This window comes from Mustela putorius, unplaced genomic scaffold, assembly GCF_011764305.1.
Source record: "Mustela putorius furo isolate JIRA1106 unplaced genomic scaffold, ASM1176430v1.1 tig00000382_pilon_pilon_pilon, whole genome shotgun sequence".
Lineage (NCBI taxonomy): Eukaryota > Metazoa > Chordata > Mammalia > Carnivora > Mustelidae > Mustela > Mustela putorius.
The window spans coordinates 4,812,796-4,838,401 of NW_025421367.1; the positions used below are offsets into that span (position 1 = coordinate 4,812,796).

A 25,606-nucleotide genomic window follows, 5' to 3' on the forward strand; every position below is an offset into this window, starting at 1 on the left:
AACCATTCATCACTTGTACTTTGCTTTTCCAAATAAGAACCAACTGCTTATGTAAGTACACAGAGGGTGTATGTTTCTTTCCTAACAATGGGCATCATGTTCATGAAGATGCATTCAACTTTAAGTACCTGTCTAGGCATTTCATATAGATGATGAAAGCTAGTATTTGTAAATATGGCCAGGGAAATTTCCATAGCTGAAAATCAACAACACAGGCTTTATTCAGATATTTAGCATTTTTGGTCACATTAGGTTGTAAAGAAATGTTATAAAACCATGACTTTATACTTTTTTTCTTAAAGTTGTTTTTTTCTCATGAACCTAATCATCACCTTCTATCCTTTGGAAAGTGTTTTAACAAAATGTGAATAAGAAATTGGTTATATGCCAAATAAGAGAAACTAAAAGGCATCTTGATTTAGCCTTAAACTTCTGGTGGTGACATTTAGTCAGAGAGAACTACACAAAGTTATGTTCTGGATCAAGATCTTTCCTTTTCCCTTTCCTTTTCTTAAAAGAGTATATGCTACTTTTATTTCCTACCGGGATGTAACAGATACAATATTTCATTTTATTCTAGGCAACATAAGACAATAGATTAACGATTTGAAACAGAAGGGGATATGACATACTCCTGGAAGAAATGTTTCAGAGGGTGTTTTGGGTCTTTATTGGATGTTACAGTGATTGTGGGTCCAACTGGCCTTTAATGGGCTGGGATGAAGGGGGCTAGATGTTGTGCAGTGTTTGGGACAGCCCCAGAAAATTATGAATTGTCCCATAATCTGTGCAACTTTCCAATATCTTGCAAGTAATAGACCTTTATATTTTGTCCTGGTTTTCATGAATTTTTTAGGAATGCAATTACTGTGTAAGTAGAGGAGAGATCTTATACAGTGTTTTTATGTTTTCAGAGTTACTGGGGATTAGTAAAGAGTTCAAAATATATTACTGAAGGCAGTATAACTTCTGGAATTTGAATTGCTAAAATGGATCATTCTGCCTTTATTGAACACATTTTGAAAGAATCTCTCTCTCTCTCTCTTCTATCAAACTCTGAATATATTTATTTACCCCTTATTTTAAAATGAAAAAATAGAGCAGAAAGTTTGACAATATTCAATTGAATATTGCCTTTTTAAAAAATCCACTTTAATTTATTATAATTGAGAGCAAACATCTGCCTTCCTTTTCTTTTCTAGTAGACCCATACCTGAAAATTTAAATAAGAAAATGCATATTATTTTAGTGTGTACATAAAATTTTATTTCTTCCTTATTTCACAGTTGAGACTTTGTATTGATTCTCTGAAATTATATATGTAGGTACATTGTATTATTTCTTAATTTCGCTCCATGGTCATAAATGAGGGTGATAAAAAGATTTGTTATTAAAAGTATGTTTTGGGTTGGATAGGATTGAAAACCAGTCAATAGATCTGCCTACCAAAGTGAGATTCCAAAATAAATTGCAGAATTTTCAAAGAAAACAAACCTTTGCAATACTTTTTGACACCTTAGTCATTGCAAGAATTTAAAAGTAATTAAAACATGGAGGGTGGGGAGAATTTGTAAAGACAAAAAAAAAGAAAGAAAGAGAGAAGTCTTTGAAAACAGCCTTGTGGCCTCCACAGCACCATTTCATGTACCACCTTAGCCTAGAGGATCACTTAGTACAATAAGATTCCAGCAGGTGAGGTCTGTGTGGAGTAGACCATGAATGATATGGTGCCTAAGGACGAGGAAAAGGGGTAGGTAATCATAAGCCAAAAGTAATGGATTTGTCCCTGTCAAAGAAGCTTCCTCCATAGAACCCACAACTATGCCCAAGAAAGTCAGCCTTAAATTAGAATTAGCTGACTCAGGGTGTAAGCTGTCTAATTAGGCAGGTAATGTCCTAACTCCTTCATTTCATGCCTCTCTTCTACTCTAATCTGGTGCATGAGAGTGGGGAAGGAGTAAGTGAGGACAAAGAACAGAGCAAGCCCATACTCCTTCCTAAGACCAGCGATAGTCAACCACAGGCCTATGCTGCAGGAGGACGAAGAAAATTCTTACCTTGGAGTGAAGACTGAAGTGTTGATGAATATATATGATTGAACCATCTAATTCTGAAAGGAGACTTTTTTTTTCCTTAACTAAAAGTGGCTACATGGACCATCTATTATATCAGAGTGAGTCAATAAGCAATGAGGCCTGATTGAGACATAGATTTTACCTAGAAGGAAAGGAAAAATTCCCCCCACTGAACAAAGTTTAAGGGGACTCTCAGGACAAAAATATCTGGTAACTGCCCACAAATCAAAAAATACGTTAGGTAAAAATCGTGCTCCAGGAATAACCTGCCTCCCACCTCTGCTCCTTATCTTCTGAGAGGGCTCATACTCACATGCTATCTTTATCTCCTCTCCAATATCCTTATATCCGTCCTTTACATTACACCTTGGTGAGATTATATCAGCATACCTGTGCTTTTAGTATCTGTAAATGTAGAAGAAAAAGCCTTCCTCCTGTTGGAGGATCTTTAGTCTCCTTTTCAGGAAGTAGAAGTGTTGTTTGAAAATTGATTTATTCTAACAACACGTGAATGATGGTTCAATGATAAAAATTTGTAATCTGCTATAAAGGAATACCACTTCTCCGTGTCCCCTCTTCTCTCAGTGCTCTGCTACAACACTAGTTCCCTTCTGACACCAGATTAATGGGATTTCTACACATCAAGCAATTCTGTGATACACATTGGGTGTCATACAATTTGACTCAATTCTGACACGACCTACCTGGAGATAGCATCAGATCCCACAGATGAAGGCCTCAGTTCCACAAGACTGACCCCCACCCCCCACCCACAACTTTAGGCATTGATCCCAAGTATAGGTTGTTACCCGCACTTCTGACCCATTGGCTATAAATTAGAGATTTATACAATCCCTTTTGGGATCTCAATTAATTGACAGAACTGACAGAACTCGGGAAAACAGTTCAGTTAACTAGATTACTATTTATTATAGAAGGGTATAAATAAGGAACAGCCAAATGGAAGTGATACTTAGGTCAAGGTATGGGGAAAAGGGCATGATATGTCCTCCTTGGGCATGTGCCACTCTCCCTGCACATCTATGTTCACCAACCCTGGAAGGTTTCCAAGTTCTGTCCTTTGGGTTTTTAATGTAGGGTTTTATCACCTATGCATGATTGATTAAGTCATCATCCATTGGTGGTTTAACTCAATCTCCTACTCCTCTTCCCTTCCCAGAGATGAGGGAGATGGTGAGGGAGTGCTTAAGGTTCCAATCTCCTAATGAAAGTTGGTTCCCCTGGCAACCAAACCACCATCCTTGGGTTACTTAGGGACTTTCAAGAAATCACCTCATTAACATATACTCAGGTATGGTTGAAAGGGGCTTGTTATGAATAATAAAAGACAACTTTATCCTTCTAATCACTTAGGAAATCCCAAAGATTTTAGGAGATTTGTGCTAGGAATGGGAGGACAATCATAAATATATTTCTTATTATAAAGCACAATATCACATCTATCCTTGACAATTAATGTACGTTTTGGGTGTTTCAAAGTATTGGAAGGCAGTAACTTTAAGGGATTTTTCATAATGTGTTAATAATATGTCTGAGGCAATAAAGAAGAGATCTGGACATGCAATGAATTTGAACTCCTATATCTGTTGAGGAAAGCACAATTGACATATCAAGGTCTAGTATTAATATGCTCTCCATTTATAATAGTTAAAAGAATTTATTTATATTTAAATTATGATCACACACTACCTTACTTAATGTAAATAAAATGGTAAATAAATATGGTAATAAAATGTAAGTAAAAAATGTAAATAAAAAAATAAATAAAATGGTAAACTGAGACAAGCTCAAATTACCAGAAAGTAAGTTTATTTGGGAATAGCAGAGGAATTGCAATTCAGGAAACACACACTGGAGCAAGCTATAGGAGAGTCCATTGAGGCTTTGGGGTAAGCTATATTTACAGGCAAGGAGTGCACAGAAAGGGAAGTGCAGCCAGAGTACATGCAGAAACTTCATTAACTTGAGGATGGGGAGCAGTTCTTGGCAGATGTTCATTGGTCAGGAGACAGGTCTCGGTCTTCTGTAAATCAAGCAATTAGTGGAAGTCAGTCTTTCATATCTAAAGTTCTGTTCTTCTAAGGTGTGTGCATGAGATTCTCCGTTTTATATCCTCCAGTTCCATTTTAGGTTGAAATCCTTTCATGATGAAATTTTTAGTCTTTAAAAACATGCAAGTTTCAGTAACAAATCATCTTAGAAACATGTAATATTAAGAGTTAAGTATTCTGTGCATAGCAGCTAGGTCCATTAAAAAAAGAAAGGAGGGGGTTGCCTGGGTGGCTCAGTGGGTTAAACCTCTGACTTCAGCTTTTAGTATCTGTAATGATCTTAGGGTCCTGGGATCAAAGCCCACATCTGGCTGTCTGCTCAGCAGGGATCCTGCTTCTCCCTTTCTCTTCCTGCCTCTCTTCCTACTTGTGATCTCTCTGTCAAATAAATAAATACAATCTTAAAAAAAAAAAAAAGAAAGGATGATTTTTTTTTAAAAGATTTATTTATTTGAGAGACAGCAAAAGAGAGTGGGCAGAGGAAGAGGGAGAGGGAAAGAGAGTCCCAGGCAAAGTCCATGCTGGGAGCAGAGCCCACTGAGTGGCTTCATCCCATAACCCCAAGATCATGACCCCAGCCAAAACCAAGAGTCAGATGCCCAACTGACTGCACCATCCTGGTGCCCCAAGAATGATTATTAAAAAGTGCATATATATTACATATATACATATCTGTATACACACACACACACACACACCTATATATATATACATACATGTATATATGATCTCTTTATGCAAAAGTTTAAGCTTTGAAAGTTAAAATTGTGTTACTGAATACAAATATATACTTTTCATAGTAGTTACCACATAAACAGTCATATCAGTGGTTTAAGTAAATTATGAACTTTAGGTTAAACATGTATTCAATACCATATAACAACAGCTCACTAAACTGACCAGGAAGGAATAACAACCCACAAGAACAAAAGCAAAGGAAGAGGAGACATCAGCAGATAAAAGATGGCAGCAAGGTTTTAGAAGATGGCAAGTTGGAGGATAAGCAGTAACTATATAGCAGACAAAACCAAAACCTAAGTGTCCACATAGGGACAAGCCAACATGAAAGACACCAGTTATTGAATTTATAACCTCTTTGAAAAAGTATAAAATAACACCAACAACTTGGTTAATTAGTTGTGTCTAGAGAATCTGAGTGCTTACTGTCTGTCAGGTACATATATAAATTCAGTTAGGAATTACATATATTATATAGGCAAGTCAATTAATATCTCTGGGTCTCTGGGTTCTAAACTTTAAAATGAGGAAGTGAGGTTGAACAACGTTGGCCTTTGGACACTGTGATACATTATATTACTACTTTCATTATACTTCTGTACTAGTCCATCCCTACAGGGCTCCTACCTTGGAATCTGCTCTTAACCTCCTTCCAACCCACTTCCTGTTGAGAAGACTATAGTTCCACCCCCACTGATGACAGACTTGGCCATATAAATTGCTCTTGGTATAGAAATGTGAGCAGAAAATACACAACAACATTTAAAAAATTAACATATAATGTATTATTTGCCCATGGGTACAGGTCAGTGAATCGACAGGCTTACACTCTTCATAGTACTCACCATAGCACATACCCTCCCCAATGTCCATAACCCAATTACCCTCTCCATAACCCCCTCTCTCTAGCAACCCTCAATTTGCTTGATGACTTGTTCCATCCAAGTCATTACAAATGGCAAGATTTCATTTCTTTTGATGGCTGCATAGTATTCCATTGTAGATATATCCCCCATATCTTCTTGATCCATTCATCTGTTGATGGACATCTAGGTTCTTTCCGTAGTTTGGCTATTGTGGACATTGCTGCCATAAACATTTGGGTTCACATGCCCCTTTGGATCACTACATTTGTATCTTTAGGGTTAATACCCAGTAGTGCAATTGCTGGGTCATAGGGTAGCTCTATTTTCAACTTTTTGAGAAACCTCCATGCTGTTTTCCAGAGTGGTTGCACCAGCATGCATTCCCACCAACAGTGTAGGAGGGTTCCCCTTTCTCTGCATCCTTGCCAGCATCTGTTGTTTCCTGACTTGTTAATTTTAGCCATTCTGACTGGTGTGAGATGGTATCTCATTGTGGTTTTGACTTGTATTTCCCTGATGTCGAGTGATGTGGAGCGTTTTTTCATGTGTCTGTTGGTCATCTGGATATCTTCTTTGCAGAGATGTCTGTCCATGTCCTCTGCCCATTTCTTGGTTGGATTATTTGTTCTTTGGGTGTTGAGATTGAATTTTTATGATGTTTATTATTTTACTAAAATTATTAAAATCTTATTAAAATTATTATTTTACTATTGTTTATAGATTTTGGATACTAGCCCTTTATCTGATATGCCATTTCAAATATATTCTCCCAGTCTGTCGGTTGTCTTTTGGTTTTGTTAACTGTTTCCTTTGCTGTGCAAAAGCTTTTGATCTTGAAGTCCCAATGGTTCATTTTTGCCCTTGCTTCCCTTGCCTTTGGTGATGTTTCTAGGAAGAAGTTGCTGTGGTTGAGGTTGAAGAGGTTGTTGCCTATGTTCTCCTCAAGGATTTTGATGGATTCCTTTCTCACATTGAGGTCTTTCATCCACTTGGAGTCTATTTTTGTGTGTGGTGTAAGGAAATGGTCCCGTTTCATTGTTCTTCATGTGGCTGTCCAATTTTCCCAACACCATTTGTTGAAAAGACTGTATTTATCCCATTGGACATTTTTTCCTGCTTTGTTGAAGATTAGTTGACTGTAGGGTTGAGGGTGTATTTCTGGGCTCTCTATTCTGTTCCATGAATCTATGTGTTTGTTTTTGTGTCAGTACCATACTGTCTTGATGATGACAGCTTTGTAATAGAGCTTGAAGTCTGGAATTGTGATGCCGCCAACTTTGGCTTTCTTTTTCAACATTCCTCTGGCTATTCAGGGTTTTTTCTGGTTCCATATAAATTTTAGGATTATTTATTCCATTTCTTTGAAAAATATTGATGACATTTTGATAGGGATTGCATTAAAAGTATAGATTGCTTTAGGTAGCATAGACATTTTCACAATATTCTTCTAATTCATAAGCATGGAATGTTTTTCCATTTCTTTTGTCTTCTTCAATTTCTTTCATGAATACTTTATAGTTTTTTAAGTACAGATTCTTTGCCTCTTTGGTTAGGTTTATTCCTGGGTTTTGTATGGTTTTGGGTGCAATTGTAAATGGGATCAACTCCTTAATATCTCTTTCTTCTTTCTTGTTGGTGTGTAGAAATGCAACTGATTTCTGTGCATTGATTTTATATCCTGACACTTTACTGAATTCCTGTACAAGTTCTAGCAGATTTGGAGTGGAGTCTTTTGGGGTTTCCACATAACATATCATATCATCTGCAAAGAATGAGAGTTTGACTTCTTTGGCGATTTGGATACCTTCAATTTCTTTTTGGTGTCTGATTGCTGAGGCCAGGACTTCTAGTACTAGGTTGAATAGCAGTGGTGATAATGGATATCTCTACTATGTTCCTGACCTTAGAAGAAAAGCTCTCAGTTTTTCTCCATTGAAAATGATATTCGCTGTGGGTTTTTCATAGATGGCTTTGATGATATTGAGGTATCCCTACACTTTGTATCCCTATGCTTTGAAGAGTTTTGATCAAGAAAGGATGCATACTTTGTCAAATGCTTTTTTAGCATCTATTGAGAGTATCATATGGTTCTTGTTCTTTCTTTTATTAATGTATTGTATCACATTGATTGATTTGTGGATGTTGAACCAACCTTCCAGCCCAGGAATAATTCCCACTTGTCATGGTGAATAATCCTTTTAAAGTACTGTTGGATCCTATTGCCTAGTATTTTGGTGAGAATTTTCACATCTGTGTTCATCAAGGATATTGGTCTATAATTTTTTTTTTTTTGATGGGGTGTTTGCCTGGTTTTGGGATCAAGGTAATGCTGGCCTCATAAAATGAGTTCGGAAGTTTTCCTTCGATTTCTATTTTTTGGAAAAGTTTCAGGAGAATAGGAATTAATTCTTCTTGAAATGTTTGGTAGAATTCCCCTGGGAAGCTCTCTGGCTCTCTGAGCTCTCTGGCTCTCTTGTTTATTGAGAGATTTTTGATGACTGCTTCAATCTCCTTACTGGTTATGGGTCTGTTCAGGTTTTCTATTAATTCCTGGCTCAGTTTTGGTAGTTTCTATGTCTCTAGGAATGCATCCATTTCTTCCAGTTTGTCAAATTTGCTAGTGTATAGTTGTTCTTAACATGTTCTTAAAATTGTTTGTATTTTTTTGGTGTTGGTTGTGATCTCTCCTCTTTCACTTAAGATCTTATTCATTTATTCATTTCTTTTTTCTTTTTGATAAGTCTGGCCAGGGGGTTATCAATCTTATTAATTCTTTCAAAGAACCAGCTCCTATTTTCATTGATTTGTTCTACTGTTCTTTTGGTTTCTATTTCATTGATTTCTGTTCTGATCTTTAGTATTTCTCTTCTCCTGCTGGGTTTAGTCTTTCTTTGCTGTTCTTTCTCTAGCTTCTTTAGGTGTAGGGTTAGGTTGTGTATTTGAGAACTTTCTCGTTTTTTGAGAAAGGCTTGTGTGGCTGTATGGCTATAAACTTTCCTCTCAGGATGGCCTTTGCTGCATCCCAAGCATTTTGAACCATTGTGTTTTCATTCTCATTTGTTTCCATGAATTGTTTCAATTCTTCTTTAATTTCCTGGTTGACTCATTCATTCTTTAGTAGGATGCTCTTTAGCCTCCATGTATTTGAGTTCTTTCCAACTTTCCTCTTCTGATTGAGTTCTAGCTTCAGAGCATTGTGGTCTGAAAATAAGCAGGTAATGAACCCAATATTTTGATACCGGTTGAGACCTCATTTAGGACCCAGGATGTGATCTATTCTGGAGAATGTTCCATGTGCTCTAAAGAAGTATGTGTATTCTGTTGCTTTGGGATGGAATGTTCTGTATATATCTGTGATGTCCATCTGGTCCAGTGTGTCATTTAAGGCCTTTATTTCCTTGTTGATCTTTAGCTTGGATGATCTGTCCATTTCAGTGAGGGGTGTTAACGTGCCCTGCTATTATTGTATTATTGTTGATGTGTTTCTTTGATTTTGTTATTAATTGGTTTATGTAGTTGGCTGCTCCCATGTTAGGGGCATAGATATTTAAAATTTTTAGATCTTGTTATTGGACAGACCCTTTGAGTATGATATAGTGTCCTTCCTCATTTCTTATTATAGTCTCTTTGGCTTACAATTTAATTGATTTGATATAAGGATTCCACCCCAGCTTTCTTTTGATGTCCATCAGCATGGTAAATGGTTTTCCACCCCCTCACTTTAAATCTGGAAGTGTTTTTGGGTCTAAAATGAGTTTCTTATAGACAGCATATTGATTTTTTTTTAATGCATTCTGATACCCTGTGTCTTTTGATTGGGGCATTTAGCCATTTATATTCAGGGTAACTATTGAAAGATATGAATTTAGTGCCATTGTATTGCCTATAAGGTGAGTCAGATCCCCCTTCAAAATGAAGGACTTCCTGCCCAGGTGGGAAGTGCCAGTGGATCATGAACTTCCCATGACAGTCTGCATCTGGTAACTCAATGAGTGGAGTATAAAGGCCAAGCAATTTTGGCCTCATTTGGGATACAGTGCTGGCAGTGCTTGCTCCAGAGTGAGCTCCAGAGCTCTTATTCTGACCAATCTACTCCTATTTTCTTCACTGGTGTTGACTTCATATCACACCATGCCCCCCAAATTCTATTTTGGCATCTGCTTCTAATGATCCCAATCTGTGACTTATGCCATATCTGATCTGGAGTTGTTAAAGTCATCAGGTGGTTTGCCTATTGCTCAAGTTCCTCTGCCACTAGAATTGCATGTTCTGAATAGGGGTTGCTTCTTCAGCTTGAGTTCCAGAATGAAGACAATGGGGAGCACAGCTATAGCTAACCTGCAAAGGGCCTTAAACATGAGCATAAAATTAACCTTTGTTGCTGAAGTATTTGTTGTCATAGGGTGTTTATAATAGTAGGATGGCTTAATCAAAGCTGAATTATAATACTATCCAAATATATAATAACAAATAATAAAAACGTTAACTGACCCACCTAAATTTAATAGCTATCTACACAAATATAAGATTATTTGTATTGCCAAATCTTCATAAGACATTCTTATAATATTATTTCCAGAATTAAAAACAATGTTCAGTTTAGCATGACTAAATTAATCTCTATGCTATGTTGGATTTTAAGGAAGTGGTTAAGGGTTTGCCTTGTAGGGGCACTGGATGTCTCAGTGGGTTAAATCCACTGCCTTTGTCTCAGGTCATGATCCCAGGGTCCTGGAATTGAGCCCCACATTGGGCTCTCTGGTCAGCAGCGAGCTTGCTTCCCTTCCTCCCTCTCTGCCTGTCTCTCTGCTTACTTGTGATCTCTGTCTGTCAAATAAATAAATAAAATCTAAAAAAAAAAGGGGGGGGTTGCCTTGTAGAACACCAAATGCTTCATTGTTTGGAAAGGACTAGCTGAAGAAGAAGTGTGTCCATATCTAGGCATAAACACTATTAAGTCTCTATTGTTCTACATGTGATGTCTAGCATGCAATAAAAAAAGTTACAAGGCACATAAAAGCCAAGAAATCATAACTCAGTATTAAGAAACAACAGAATCAGACTCAGAAAGACCTGAAGTTTGAAGCTATAATACAGGAATAAACTTATCCTGGTAAAATAAATAGGAATTGTGAAAGATACACCTAAAGGTAATAATGCCATCTCTAGGCATGAGATGACTCAGGGCAGTCACTAAAATTATGTTTACTTTGGCTTATGTAAGAAATAATATAGTCCATGCCTTGGGGGTATGGAAATGTTTCAAATCCTTAGTGTAAGTATTTATGAAAAATTTAGGAGACTTGGATTTCCTTTTGGATAAGCACAGAGGAATCCACACTGTTGTTTACATTTCATGTTATAATGGATTAATGCGTAGGTGACTTGAAACTAACTATAGTTGTATTAGTTTGCCAGGACTACTATATCAAAGTATCACAGACTGAGCACCTTAAATAAGAGCAACTTGTTTGCTCTCAATTCTGGAGGCTAGAAGTCTGAAATCAAGGTTTTACCAGGGTTGGTTTCTTCTGAGGCCTTTCTCTTTGGCTTGTAGATGTTCATTTGCTCCCTCTGTCTTCACATGGTCATTGCTATGTCTGTCTCTGTCTTAATCTCCTCTTCTTATAAGGACCTCTTTTTAAATTATTAACATATAAGGTATTATTTATTTCAGGGGTATAGGTCTTTGATTTATCAGTCTTACATAATATGTAGCACTCACAACATGTACCCTCCCCAGTGTCCATCACTTAGCCACCTCACCCCCCCCCAACTCTAGTAACCCTTAGTTTATTTCCTGAGATTGAAAGTCTCTTATGGTTTGTCTTTCTCTCTGGTTTTGTCTTGTTTCATTTTTTCCCCTCCCTTCCCATATGATCCACTGCCTTGGTTCTCAAATTCTACATATCAGAGAGGTCATATGATAATTGTCTTTCTCTGATTGACTTATTTCACTTAGCACAATACTCTCTAATTCCAACCATATCATTGCAAATGGCAAGATTACATTTTTTTTGATGGCTACTTAATATTTCAGTGTGTGTGTGTGTGTGTGTGTGTGTGTACCTATACACCACATATTCTTTATCCATTCATCTTTTGATGGAAATTTAGGCTCTTTCCATAGCTTGACTATTGTGGATATTGCTGCTATAAACATTCGGGTGCACGTGCCCCTTCAGATCACTGTTTGTATCTTTAGGGAAAATACACAGTAGTGCAAATGCTGGGTCATAGGGTAGCTGTATTTTCAGCTTTTTAAGGAATCTCCATGCTGTTTTCCAGAGTGGCTGCACCAGACTGCATTCTCACCAACAGTGTAGGAGGGTTCCCCTTTCTCTGCAGCCTTGCCAACATCTGTCATTTCCTGACTATTAATTTTAGCTATTCTGACTGGTGTGAGATGGTATCTCATTGTGGTTTTGATTTGTATTTCCCTGATGCTGAATGATGTGGAGCATGTTTTCATGTGTCTGTTGGCCATTTGGATGTCTTCTTTGCAGAAATGTCTGTTCATGTCTTCTGCCCATTTCTTGATTGGATTATTTGTTCCTTGGGTCTTGAGTTCTTTATAGATAAGAACTTATCTATTTGATAAGTTCTTAATAAATTTTTGGACACTAGCCCTTTATTTGATATACCATTTCCAAATATCTTATCCCATTATGTCAGTTGTCTTTTGGTTTTATTGACTGTTTTCTTTGCTGTGCAAAGCTTTTTATTTTGATTAAGTCCTCATAGTTTATTTTTGCCCTTGCTTCCCTTGCCTTTGGTGATGTATCTACCAAGAAGTTGCTGTGGCTGAGGTTGAAGAGGTTGCTGCTTGTGTTCTCCTCAAGGATTTTGATGGATTCCTGTCTCTCACTGAGGTCTTTCATCCATTCTGAGTCTATTTTTGTGTATGGTATAAGGAAATGGGCCAGTTTCATTGTTCTGCATGTGGCTGTCCAATTTTCCAAACACCATTTGTTGAAGAGACTGTCTTTTTTCCATTGGATATTCTTTCCTGCTTTATTGAAGATTAGATGACCAAAGATTTAACGGTCCATTTCTGGTCTCTCTATTCTGTTCCACTGATCTATGTGTCTGTTTTTGTGGCAGTACCATACTGTCTTAATGATGACAGCTTTGTAATAGAGCTTGAAGTCTGGAATTGTGATGCCGCCAGCTTTGTTTTTCTTTTTCAGCATTCCTGTGGCTGGTCAGGGTCTTTTTTGGTTCATACAAATTTAAGATTATTTGTTCCACTTTTGCAAAAAAAGTTGTTGGTATTTTAATAGGGATGTATTAAATGTGTAGATTGCTCTAGGTAGCATAAACATTTTAGCAATATTTTTTCTTCCAATCCATGAGCATGGAACATTTTTCCATTTCTTTGTGTCTTTCTCAAGTTCTTTCATGAGCATTCTATAGTTTTCCAAGTACAGCTTCTTTATCTCTTTGGTTAGATTTATTCTATTAGGAGCTCTTCTTACAAGGACTTCTAATAAGTCATATTGGATTTGGATTGGGTCCACTTTAATGAATTCACTTTAACTTAATAACCTCTCTTAAAGTCCATATCCTAAATACAGCCACATTCCAAGGTAGTAAGGATTAGGACTTCATCATATGAATTTTGAGGGAACTCAGTTCATCCCCTGATAACATATAAACTAAAAGAAAAGACAACTGACTAGAGGTAGACTTAGGGAATTATTGGAATTTGTTCAGTTGGGTAAGCCTGATAAATCTAGGGTTACATTTCCAGAATGCCTTCTGAGTCTATTCTTGTAATACTTTGTTTCTCTTATTTGTTTCACTGTAGTCCATACCTGTTAGCCAGATCCTTAAATGCTTTGATGTAGCTACTGTTTTAATGGATGGCTCCAACATAAAACAAAAGGAAATCAAGCTGATTCACCCTCAAACTGAAAACAACAACCCTACAAATGAAACATTTTATTATTTTTGAAAGATTGCATGTATTTATTTAACAGAGAAAGCACTACAAGAGAGGGAACATAAGCAGGGGGAGTGGGAGAAGGGGAGGAAGCTTCCCAATGAGAAGAGAGCCCAGTGTGGGGCTTGATCCAAGGACCCTGGGATGATGACCTGAGCCAAAGGCAGACAATGACTGAGGCACCCAGGTGCCCCTAAAACATTATTTTTAAGATGCATCAATAACAGTCATGAAAATCTGGACAATCCTTGATTTCTTTGGCAGCCTTTGTGGAGAGAGGATCGAAAGGGAGGTTTAGGAATAATAGTTTCCACACATCTAGTAAAAGACTAATTGTTTTTTTTAGCCATGGTAACAAATAACTACCAGAACTGGTTTTAAACTTGTCAAAGACAACTCACCTCAGTGCATATAATTCTTCAGGCCAACCAATCAGTGACAGTCCATTACATCTGAAAGTCAGCCAAACTCAGCTTCAGTGAATATGCTTTGAAGATCAGACTATTACCGACAGTCTGACCCACCTAGCCATGCTTCCACAGCTAATAGCAACCTGCTTTTGCCTCTGTAAATCTGCCAGTTCCTGAACTCCTTGCTTCCTGAAACTCCTATGCAATATCAATAGTCTGTTCTGCTCAGGGAATTTGTACATAAGTGGAATCACTCTCTCTAAGCAACAACTTTACCTTTGTGGTTTTGTTTCAGGCTCTTAGTAGTGGCATCATTCTTTGCCTCTCATTATCTTATCACCCGAACCTCATTTGCTGCTGAGATGCAGAATAGTATAGTGGTAATGAACCTGGACTCCAGGCTGATTCTGCCGCATTCTGGCTGTGTGATTGTGAGCAATTTGGCTATGTCCTGATTTTTTTATTTGTGTGATTGAGAGAAGTAATAGCCTCTTTCCCACAGTGTTAAGTTAAATATATGAATCACTTAAAAATTATGTAGAACTTACACTTAATAGAAAAGCCAGAAGGTAAGTATTTAATAAGGCCTTACAAATATTAGTTAATATTACTATTTCTTGCTTTTATAAATACCTAGCGTAAGTTTAAAGTTAAAAGGAGGTAAAAGGCTTCACCAGCCTTTTATAATTCAAGGATTGGCTAACATTTTTTTAAGATTAGTATTTTTAAAATATAGCCTTAATTCTTTTAAAACTTGGAGGCATTGTCCCTATGTATGTGTGTGTGTACATATCATATATAAACATATATATATATATATATATATATATATATGTCTCTGACAATTTTTAAATTATTTCCATTGTTTGAGGATTAGCTTGACTACATTTGTAGGAGAGCAAATACCTATTTAATATAGTTTATACTAACAACAAGGTAGCAGTAGTAATAAATATGTGGTTGTTTATTGTTAAGAGCTAGCCTACTGAGTTCTATATTTCAATTTTGTACTAAGAATATTACATGTATTATATTTTATTCATTAACTCATTCATTTGTTTATTTATTCATTTAAAAAAATTTATTATGTGCCTACTTTATGCCTGACAGTGTTCTGGGGCCAGAAGTAAAATGATGAGCTATTGTGTTGAATCTTGGCTCCTTTTGAAAATAAAAAATATGATGATATAGTTTGTATTATTTATTACTGTTTATCTTTATGTGTGTTTATGTTTATGCTTATGTTAAGGTTATATGAAGAAAAATATTTTGGATATTGCCTTTGTTACATAGATTCAGTTGCCATCCTTGAATTGACTTGTTAGACTATAACATTGGAAATGCAAAGAGACCTAGGCAAGTTTTTGCACATCAAGGGGTTAGTCAGGATTTCCAGATGCAGTAAGTCACAGACAGTATGTATCTTGCTCTTTGAATTCAAATTCCCATAAGGACCAATAAGTAAAATTCACCTCATATATCATTTGGCAAATAACTGAATTGACTCCGAGATAATCTGCTTGATTTTTCTTTTTTTTAATTAAAAAAATTTTTTTGCTTGATTTTTCTTGCATTCACTTTTATATCTGCTGTATTTGGATGTTAATTAACATTTGTCAGTTATTAATTTTAAAGTTATATGCAAAAGTTAATACTCATACATTTTTTGTATTCTTACCAGTAGCTATAATATATATACACATTGGTTGACAGAAATAAGTAGTGTAAATGCCATCTAAAACATGTACTGTAACATGTTTTATATAAGTGATGTGTGTATTATGCACACACACACACACACACACACTTTTTTCTGAACTATTTGTGGTAAATTACAAGTTAAATCATACATTATGACTTTTTAAACTGTGAATTTTTAACATGATATAATGTGATATGGTTATAACTTAACAAATTTACATTGATCATCTACCATTTCCTTAGTACTTTTACTATTTAAAAATTTTTTACTTTTTCTGTATTTTTTGTTTGCATATTTAAGATAATTTTTAAAGAGACAGCTTTCTCACTATGTTAAGTAACTATCATAAACCATGCACTCAAGTAGCATATAGTAACTTATATAAGTAAAAACCAGGTAGATACAATTAAAAACAAGCACCTGATATAGGAGAGAATCTAAAAAATAATTTAGAAAAACACTCATTGGAGTGCCTGGATGGTGCAGTTGGTTAAGTTTCTGACTCTTGGTTTTGGCTCAGGTCTGTGGTCTCAGGGTTATGAGATGGAGCCCCAGGCAGGGCTCCGTGCTCAGCAGGGAGTCTGCTTAAAAGGCTCTCTCCCTTGTTCTGTGCCCCTCCCCTCCTTCTCTCAAATAAATAAATAAAATCTAAAAACAACAACAACAACAACACTCACTAATTGAAGAAGAGAGTCATCTCAGTTTACTCTTTTCATGTCAATATGAACCATGTAGCTGCCTTTTTCCCCCCTTCTTTTTCCTTTTCTGACAAGAGTGAAAATAATAGCTTCTGAACGAGGGGACCAAGGATTTCCCTTCACTTGTGTTGAATAATGTGTCCTGATTGAATAGAAAGCTGTGGTCCAGGCATTTTCAGCTGTTCAGAGATAAGTGGGACTTGCTCCAGTCCAAACCTGAACCTTGAGGACAAATATAAGGAAATACTTTTTAGAAGTTGAGATTCTGGGTGAACTGATAAAATTAAATACTGTGTGATTTGGTAAAGCCTGTACCTACATAGTTACTTATTATGAAAGGAAGCTCTAATTTACTGTTTCTAGTTTAATATGTGCCCGTTTTAATGATAAGCACATTTTGGTAGTAATACCAAAGAGTAGAAAATCATTGGCAAAATTAAATTGCATCAGGCAGGAAATGGTCTTTTTTTATTCAAGTAAAGTGCAATTTACTTCTCTCCTTAAGCTTGAGGAACATCCTCCGTGCCTAAGACCATTACTGCTGTCCTCCCCCAAACCAACCAAACAAGTACAACTCAACCAAATCCCTGCTTGTTCTCCCCCCACAAGCCCCAGTTAGGGAATTTATAATAATATACACTGCAACTATATGCAAGTCAGATTAGGGTATTTCTCCAGAATTTGTCTTGTCCATAGACCTTCGTTTTAATCTCTTCCACATCCCTGGTTTTTGTCCTATTGGCTTCATGTCTAGATTTTCTCTTTCTGTATATTCTTTAAACTGAATAGTCTTTTTAGACAGCCCACCCCACTCCTCTACTGAAGTATTGAAGCAAGTGATGTTCCACATCCAACCCAGTCTCCAAGGATATTCAATGCCAACCTAGATCTCAGAGCCCCAGATAATTCTATTATATTATCTGAAAAGTGGGTACCTGATAGTCAAGATTTAAACCATTAAGTTTCAACTGGTAGTATACTAATCCTTTCTGTTGGCAGAGAACTGAAATTGCACAATCAAACCTTTTGTAATAATCTCTACAGTCTATCAACAAATATTTGCTAAGCAACTATACACCTAAGTCAGATATTTTGTGTAGAGTTTGAAGGGGGTCAATAGAGGACCTTTTCCTTCTTGCCTAGATTCTGAATAATCTAAGTATAAAAATAGCAAGGTGGATGGAAGCAAAATATCATCTCTATCACTCATAGAGGAAGATTGAGAGCTTAGATTCATGAGAGAACTACATAGGCTAATGAACTGAATCTCAGAATTAGATATAACTACTCATATGGTCACTGCAGTGCTAGACCAGGGTAGACCTTTCCCACAGAGAGATGACTTAGGTCCTAGAAGTGAGGTGAAGGCAAGTAGCTCCCCAGAGAGAATGGTGCCACCAAACATGCCCAGTCATTTTTCCCAATTTTCATTTCTTTTATAGGAAAAATGCATAAAGAGATAGAGATATGAGAAGGATATTTAAGGAAAGTTATCTCTGTGTGAGCTAGAAGTGGGGTAATGGGATTCCATTCTGACAATTCACTAAGAATAAAGTGGTGCACAGACATGATCCCTCCCATCATGGAATTCATAATCTAGTAGGGAAATGTAGATATTAAACATATAATTACAAATGATGAAGTGGGATGTAATTCTTTTGTATTGTACTTTAAGGAGGGCAGATTTTGAGTGATGGATTGCATGGTTTTGTTTTTATTTTTATTTTTGAAATTTTATAACTGTGAGGAAATCCTTTGGAAAGCTTGTGCCACTTCTGGGACTGATTTTTGCTTCATTAGATTTTAAAATGGCAGATTAGCAATTATTGTTAGACTGGTAACCATAATCAACAGGATGTTGGTAGATTAAAATGGCTGCATAACAAATAGAAATTTACCAATTGTAAGTGAATCAATAGCTTGCTGATATTTCTATTTATTAATTGTAGAAATATTTTATATTAAAACTTATTTTCTCCTCTAAAATTGAGAAAGATAAGTAGTAAAGAAAAAGTGAATGAAGATGAAAGTGTGAAAAAATTGTTTTTATGTACTTTTTAAACTCCAAATAAATTTTACCATGCCAGTGCTATGCTCAAGGGTATTACATATGTAAGAAAGGAGTTTTCATGCAATTATTTATTTATTTTGTTTGAAATTTATTTAACAGAGAGAGAGATCATAGGTAGGCAGAGAGGCAGGCAGAGAGAGAGGAGGAAGCAGGCTCCCTGTTGAGCAGAGAGCCTGATTCGGAGCTTGATCCCAGGACTCTGAGATCATGACTTGAGCCAAAGGCAGAGACTTAACCCACTGAGCCACCCAGATGCCCCTATGCAATTATTTAGAAATCTATTTTTTCCTTCTCTTTGGCTTTTTTGGAAATTGCTAAAACTTTAGTTGTTTTCTTTTAGTACAGGTGTGCATAATAATTTATTACTTTACTAAAACTTTGCAAGATGAGTTGTCATAATTTGTATGAAACTCTCATAGGTAAAAAACAAGCATTTCCTGATATCCTGTATATCCAGTCCTACAATCAGCATCTCTGTTGTCTCTGCATTCAAAATATATTCTGAGTCCAATTACCTCTCTTCTTTTCTGCTCCTACTATCCTCACTCAACTCTTTATCATCTTTTGCCTAATTTGTTTACTTGTCTCTATTTTTTCTACATAGACTCTGATCTCCAAGTACTTCCTGCTCCCAGAATGGGTTTTTGGTGTGAATCAGACCCTGTCACATCTAGAATTCAACATCCCATGGTTTGCCATTACACAGAATATAATTTGAAGTCCCTACCACACCTCCTGCTACCCCTCTGGCCTCATTTCCTGTTGTTCTCCCACTACTCCCTGACCTCCTTGCTCTTTTTTGAGTACACAAGCTCTATCCTGTCTTGAGGTTCTTGGATTTGCTATCCTTTCTTCCTCACATACACAAACTTCTCTGCTTAAACACCTGTCTGTTTTTTTCTGCAATTGTAATGCAACCTCATGTAGCTGCAATTGTCCTCAGCACCTGGCACGCCATAGAAATTGTTAAATGAATGAATAGTCTGATGACAAAATCAAAGCTAACATTCTGTATTCGAGAGACGACCCAGATAAATGAAGTAATGATGAAGGCTGGGGAAGCTTTCATATTTCTCCAGTGCTTGTAATTTTTAAATGTACTATAGAACTCGTGAGTACTAACTAGTCCATGAAACTTCAGGATATAATGATGAAAGAAATGATACGTCTTCTAAGTTGAGAAATGAGCACAAGAGACGTGAGGATTAAAAATTAATCAAAAGAGATAAACCAGTCCATTTAATTCATCAAAATTATGATGTTCTTTAGCTGCACATATTTGTTCTTTCACCTTTCAACTATGTGTGAAGCACATATGGTCATCTCTACTAATGATTGAATACGTTTTCTTTTTCTTTAGAATTATTTGTGTTCATTGTAGCTCACCTAACTCTTTTAAGGGTATTTAACATTTTTTTTTTTTTAAAGTGAAGTTCCTGAATCTTCTAACTGTATTGAATCTATGTTTAACGGATAAAATAAAATTGAAGAAGGGAATATTATATTGTTCTCTATTAGAAAAAAGGCAAAATTTCTAGGTTTTAAAGTCGTGTCTAAATGTTTAATTTGATTATTTTTGGTCAGTATTTTATCCTGAATTGACATCAAAATATACCAACAGTTTATTTTATCTTACTGGTTCACATTTAAATCATATTCTTCATGAAATTAATGTTTTCCTTCTAACATTAAGATGTTCCATGGGAAAATGTAGAAGTAAAATCTAGGGAGGGAGTTGGATTCATAAATTGTTTTTCTACCTGCCCATCATATGCTGAGTGGAAAAATGAGGTTGTTCAAAGGTTTAATGAAAGAATAGGAGGTTAAGTTCTACCCCTTCCTGGGGAAAGCTTCGTCTGGCAGCAGGGAGATTCTAGGGCTATTGTTGTCCAGGTCACATAGCATAGAGGCATCATTAAAAGGTTGATGGGTTTGCCATTTGCTGGCTACTTGGCCTGGAGTATACTCAATACCTCTTAGAGGAAAGCCTATTATAAGAAGCTCAGACTCTTCTAAACTTATACCTAAAGGGAAAGAAAATAAAAGAAGAAGCTTTTATGGAAAGGAAGCCTGATGTGTGTGTGAGACTACATTTATCTTATTTAATTCACATGAGATGAGTATCTTCTAAGCACCTGAAAATTCTTAACTCGATTTAATTTTTATGACACTTTTATGAGGAACGTGGGATCATTAACCTTATTTTACTGATGAAAAAACTAAAGCACAGAGAAGTTAAGCAGCTTTCCCAAGGTCATAAAGCAAGTAAAAAGCAAAAGAAGTGCGGGTTTGAACAGACAATCTGCCTCTGTGTCCTTGCACTTGATACTACTCTCTGCTGCTTCTCATGGTGGCTTAAAACAGCTGTTCTCTAACAGAAATCATCGTGACGCTCACCAGAACAGTGAGCACCACTGTGGCAGGAACTGGGTGGTTCACACTCAGACGAAATTCATGCCTGTCCTTTGGTAATCCAAGGACTTTGTAAGCTATACTTGCTATTATTTTTATTTTAGTATCTTGAGTGATTTTATTTATATATTTACTTATTTTTTCCCTTTCAAAATTTATTCTTTTTTTTTTTTTTTGGTAAACACACATCAAATTTACCACTTTAACCACTTTAAGAGTAGTTCAATAGTGTTAAGTATGTTTACATTGTTGAACAGCCAGCCTCCAGAACTTTTTCATCTTGCAAAACTGAAACTCTTATTAAAAAGAAAACCACAGGCCCCAAATTGCATGACTCAGGTTAAGGCCCCAAGTCAGTAAATGAAGACTTAATACCTAACCTACCCGCAGTCTCAACCACCCAGGAATGTAATCTTCAACCAGTCAACCTCCTCCTCCTCTTCCTTCTTCTCTTCTCCCTCCCTGGCCACCTCCCCCTCTCTATGCTCCTCCTCCTCCTCCTCCTCCTCCTCTTCCTCCAATGTCTGTTCTCTGCCTTTAATCATCTTTGTATTATTTAGCTCAGAGGAGCTCTCCTCTATTTTCTAGATGGGATGCTGCCCGATTCATGAATTGTTTAGTAGAGCCAATTAGATTTTCACATTTACTCAGTTGAATTTTGTTTTTTAACATGCTATACCCATTAAACAAGTCCCCATTTCCCCCTTCTTCTAGACCCTGGTAACCACTCCTGTATATTCTATCTCTGTGAATTTGATTAATCAAGGTACCTCATATAAATGGAATCATATAGTATTTGCACTTTTGTAACTGGCCTATTCATTTACCATAATGTTCTCAAGATTCATTTATGTGGTAGCATGTGTCAAAATTTTTTTTCTTTGCAAGGCTGAATATTATTGTATAAAATATGTATATACCATATTTTGTTTTTTCATTAATTCATTGGTAGATACATGGACTCCTTCCATCTTTTGGCTATAGAATATAATGCTGCTATAAATGTGCATATACAAGTGAGCCTATTTATTTTAACAGTATTCATTTTCATTTTATTAACTAGGTTAACATGTCCAGTACCTACTTTTTATTTCTACCTTTTAACTTTTCTCTATTTAAAGTTTGTCTGTACTCTAAATTGCATTTTTTATGCACACTTTTGCATTCTTTTCACTGAACATTTTTAGTGTTATTATTAGTTTACCTGTTCTAGTCTGTTCCATTAGCTTAATTTAGTTTTATATATAAAATAAGGATCTTTTACCAGGTAAGAGATTTCATAATGTTTTTCATGAATATGAAGTAAGAACTATGTGAATCTTGAGTCAGATTTTATTTCTTGAGTGTATTTTAAATCTACATATATATTTTTAAAAAAATATTTTAAAAAGATTTATTAGAGAGAGAGAAAGCACAAACAGGAGGGCTAGAGGCAGAAGGAGAGAGAATCTGAAGCAGACTCCATGCTGAGCACAGAGCCTGATGCAGGGCTCAAACTTATAACCCTGAGATCATGACCTGAGCCAAAAGCAAGAGTTGGATGCTTAACTGAACATGCCACTGCGGTGACCCTATTTTATAAACATATAATATATTTTTATCCCCAGGGATACAAGTCTGTGAATCACCAGGTTTAAGGTGCCCCTATTTTAAATATATTTTATTTAGCAATAAGAACATTAAAATGCGACCTAAAACAGATTTAATATAACAAAAATCACTGGCGCATTAACCTATGCTGCTAAAATGGCACATTCATTCATAATTCAGTTATTCATCATGTGTTTATTGAGCTCCAACTTTATCCCAGCCACTGTGTTAGGTGGTAGATGAACTAGCTTTAAAACGCTTTCAGTTCACAGGTGAACCACATATTAAAAATAAACAGACAAGTAAAATACAGAATTGCTAACTGTGGTAAGGCCTGAGGTAAATAATAGGTAGAGTTAATTAGGATAATGAGTAAGAACATAATTTAACAAGTGGTGGGTGGGGCTGGTGAGGAAATGTCACTAGGGGCTATGTAAATTTGAGATCTAAAAAATGAGTGGGGTCAATGCAAGGTCAATGTGGGGTAGAGAGTTGTACTGAATATTTTCCATTTGCACCTCCAGGCCCACTCTCCAACTTTCTTCACCCTTCTTTTTGTTCTGGGAGGCAGACTTGAACAGACTAGAATAGGTACCTCAGTGGTCTCAACTGGAGAATGATTTTGATTTCCAGAAGACATTTTGACAGTGCCAGAGACATTTTGGTTGTCGTAACATCAAGTGGGATGCTGCTAGATGTCCTACAATGCACAGGAAAGTGCTGCCTTCCCCTCCGGAGAATTACAGGTCCAAAATGATGTCAATAGTGCCACAGTAGAGAAGCTCTGTGGAAGGAGGAAAGCAATATCAGGGATTTTGTTCCCCAGGCTCCTTCGCTGTGAAATTACCTTTAGTTTGCTGTGTCTGAAGCCTGAAAGGTGTATGCCCTCACAAAATGGACAATTCTACCTGACTCCTTCTCATTGAATCTAGGATGCTGAGCACTATGCTTCATGGGTCCTGTATATTTACATCTTTGTAAATAATCCCTTTGAAAAAAAAAATTCACCTCATCCTTTCAAAATACGCCATCTACTTCCTGTTGTGGCCTTGAGGGATATAAGGATATTCCCAGAAGAACAGCCCTTGGGATGTCTGAGTGGCACAGTGGGTTGATCTGCAGACTCTTGGTTTCTTTTGACTCTTGGGTCGTGATCTCAGGGTCATGGGATTAGGTGCGAGATAGCCCTGTCGCTTAAGTTTGCTTAAGATTCTCCCTCTCCGGGGCGCTGGGTGGCTCAGTTGTTAAGTGTCTGCCTTCGGCTCAGGTCATGATTCCAGGGTCCTGGGATCGAGCCCCGCATCAGGCTCCCTGCTCAGCAGAAGGCCTGCTTCTCCCTCTGCCTGCTGCTCCCCCTACTTGTGTGTGTGCTCTCTCTCTCTTAAAAAAAAAAAAAAAAGATTCTCCCTCTCTCTGTCCCCTGCCTTCTGCTCTCTTTCTTTTTCAAATAAATAAATAAATCTTAAAAAAAAAAAAAGAAAAAAGAAAAAAATTTGCCTGTGTGAGGACTCCAGGAGCTAAAGCCATGGGAATGAGGTACTCTTGCCACAAGTACTGCATAAGGCAGAGAGGAAGGGACACAAATTCCTTGGCTTCTCCCTTTATTCCAACTTCTAATCTCCTGTAGTGCCCTCCATTAAATAAACCCAATGAAAAGACAGCGAGCAAAGAGAGTCAGTTGCTTAACCAACTGAGCCACCCAGGTGCCCCCAGAAATCCTGATTTTTAAATGAAATCTTTCTATTTTTAAACTATGGCAACTAATTAAAAAAAGTATGCTATAATTAAAAAAAAAAGTATGCTATAAACTAAATTGGATTTGAGTCCAGGCCCTAGAGTCTAGAGGGATGAGTTTACTACCTCCAACCTACATAAACTAATTGTAAATGAGCTGTAGATTATAAGTTTTTAGCTCTGCTCTGGTCTCTCTCTCTTTCTTTTTTAAACTCAGGGTTTGTGAACCAGATCCATTTAAAAAAATGTATTTTCCAACAGCAAAAAAGTACAGAATCAGATTTCATGCTGGTAATGACAGGTCTGTAGCTGTCACCCATGAGTCAGGGTTGAAAATGTCCATTTCATCAAAATAGCCACATTGTGCTCATTGGTGACTTTTACTATATGCAAATACTGTGAGTCTGAACCTGCACAATGTGTTTATAATTAATTAAACATTGCTTTACAGATTTTGTACACAGGGTTCTGTATGAAATTTTGTTGAGGAAAGGAGAAAGGATTTCACTTAAAAAGCTGAAAACAAGGAGACCAGATGAATGCACTAATGGTTTGTGTTTAGAAAATAGATAACCAGAAGCCTAAAGCTCAGCACTAAAATGGTTAGAAAAGCGAATTTATCAGTGGCAGCCCTTATCTATGATTGGCCTGTTTTCTTTGTTAAGACTGGGGCAAAGGCACAGTTTGGGGCTAAATTACTTCAAGCAAAGTCAAAGAATAATTGGGATGTGGTGTCTCCAGAGATGCGTTGATTCCAGGGAAATCAGACCTACATAAAGGAGTGGCAATTATAAAATTGGAAACTTGAAGCCACATATAATATATCTTGATCAAATCACATTTTAATAGAAAATGAAAAGAAAGCAAATGATTCCCACCCCCCACAAATGTACTATTCATGTGCACCATGAGTTTTACCCTCTGGAAGTGCCTGTCGTCGTAGAGTTGTGATGCATGTAGTTAGAGATTTAGGCTTCATCCCTTCCACATCTTCAAGGAATAATGTGTCCGTTAGGCTCTGTCTTAAGAAAGATTCTTTGGTTTCTAAGATAAACTCTAATTCCTTATCATGGGACATAAGCTGTCTGTTTTCTGTTTTTCCATCACACAAGCACTGCCACTCTCCTGTCTCTGTGCTCTTATACTCTTAGCTTACTTCATTACTTTTCATTACTGGAACTCACCAGACTGGTCCATGCTACCCTGAATGCGTTTATGTTGCTTCTTCTTTTTGGAAAGGTCCTTTAAGCTGACATTCACGTGCTATTCCATTAAATCTTTCTTACCTGACAG

At 36.6% G+C, this 25,606-nt stretch overlaps 1 protein-coding gene across 5 annotated transcripts in view; it reads left to right on the plus strand.

Annotated features, from left to right (window-relative positions):
* The window catches only part of MAPK10 (mitogen-activated protein kinase 10), a 588,472-nt gene that overhangs the window by 209,274 nt on the left and 353,592 nt on the right, over positions 1-25,606 (plus strand). The gene's annotated exons all lie outside the window — the stretch shown is intronic.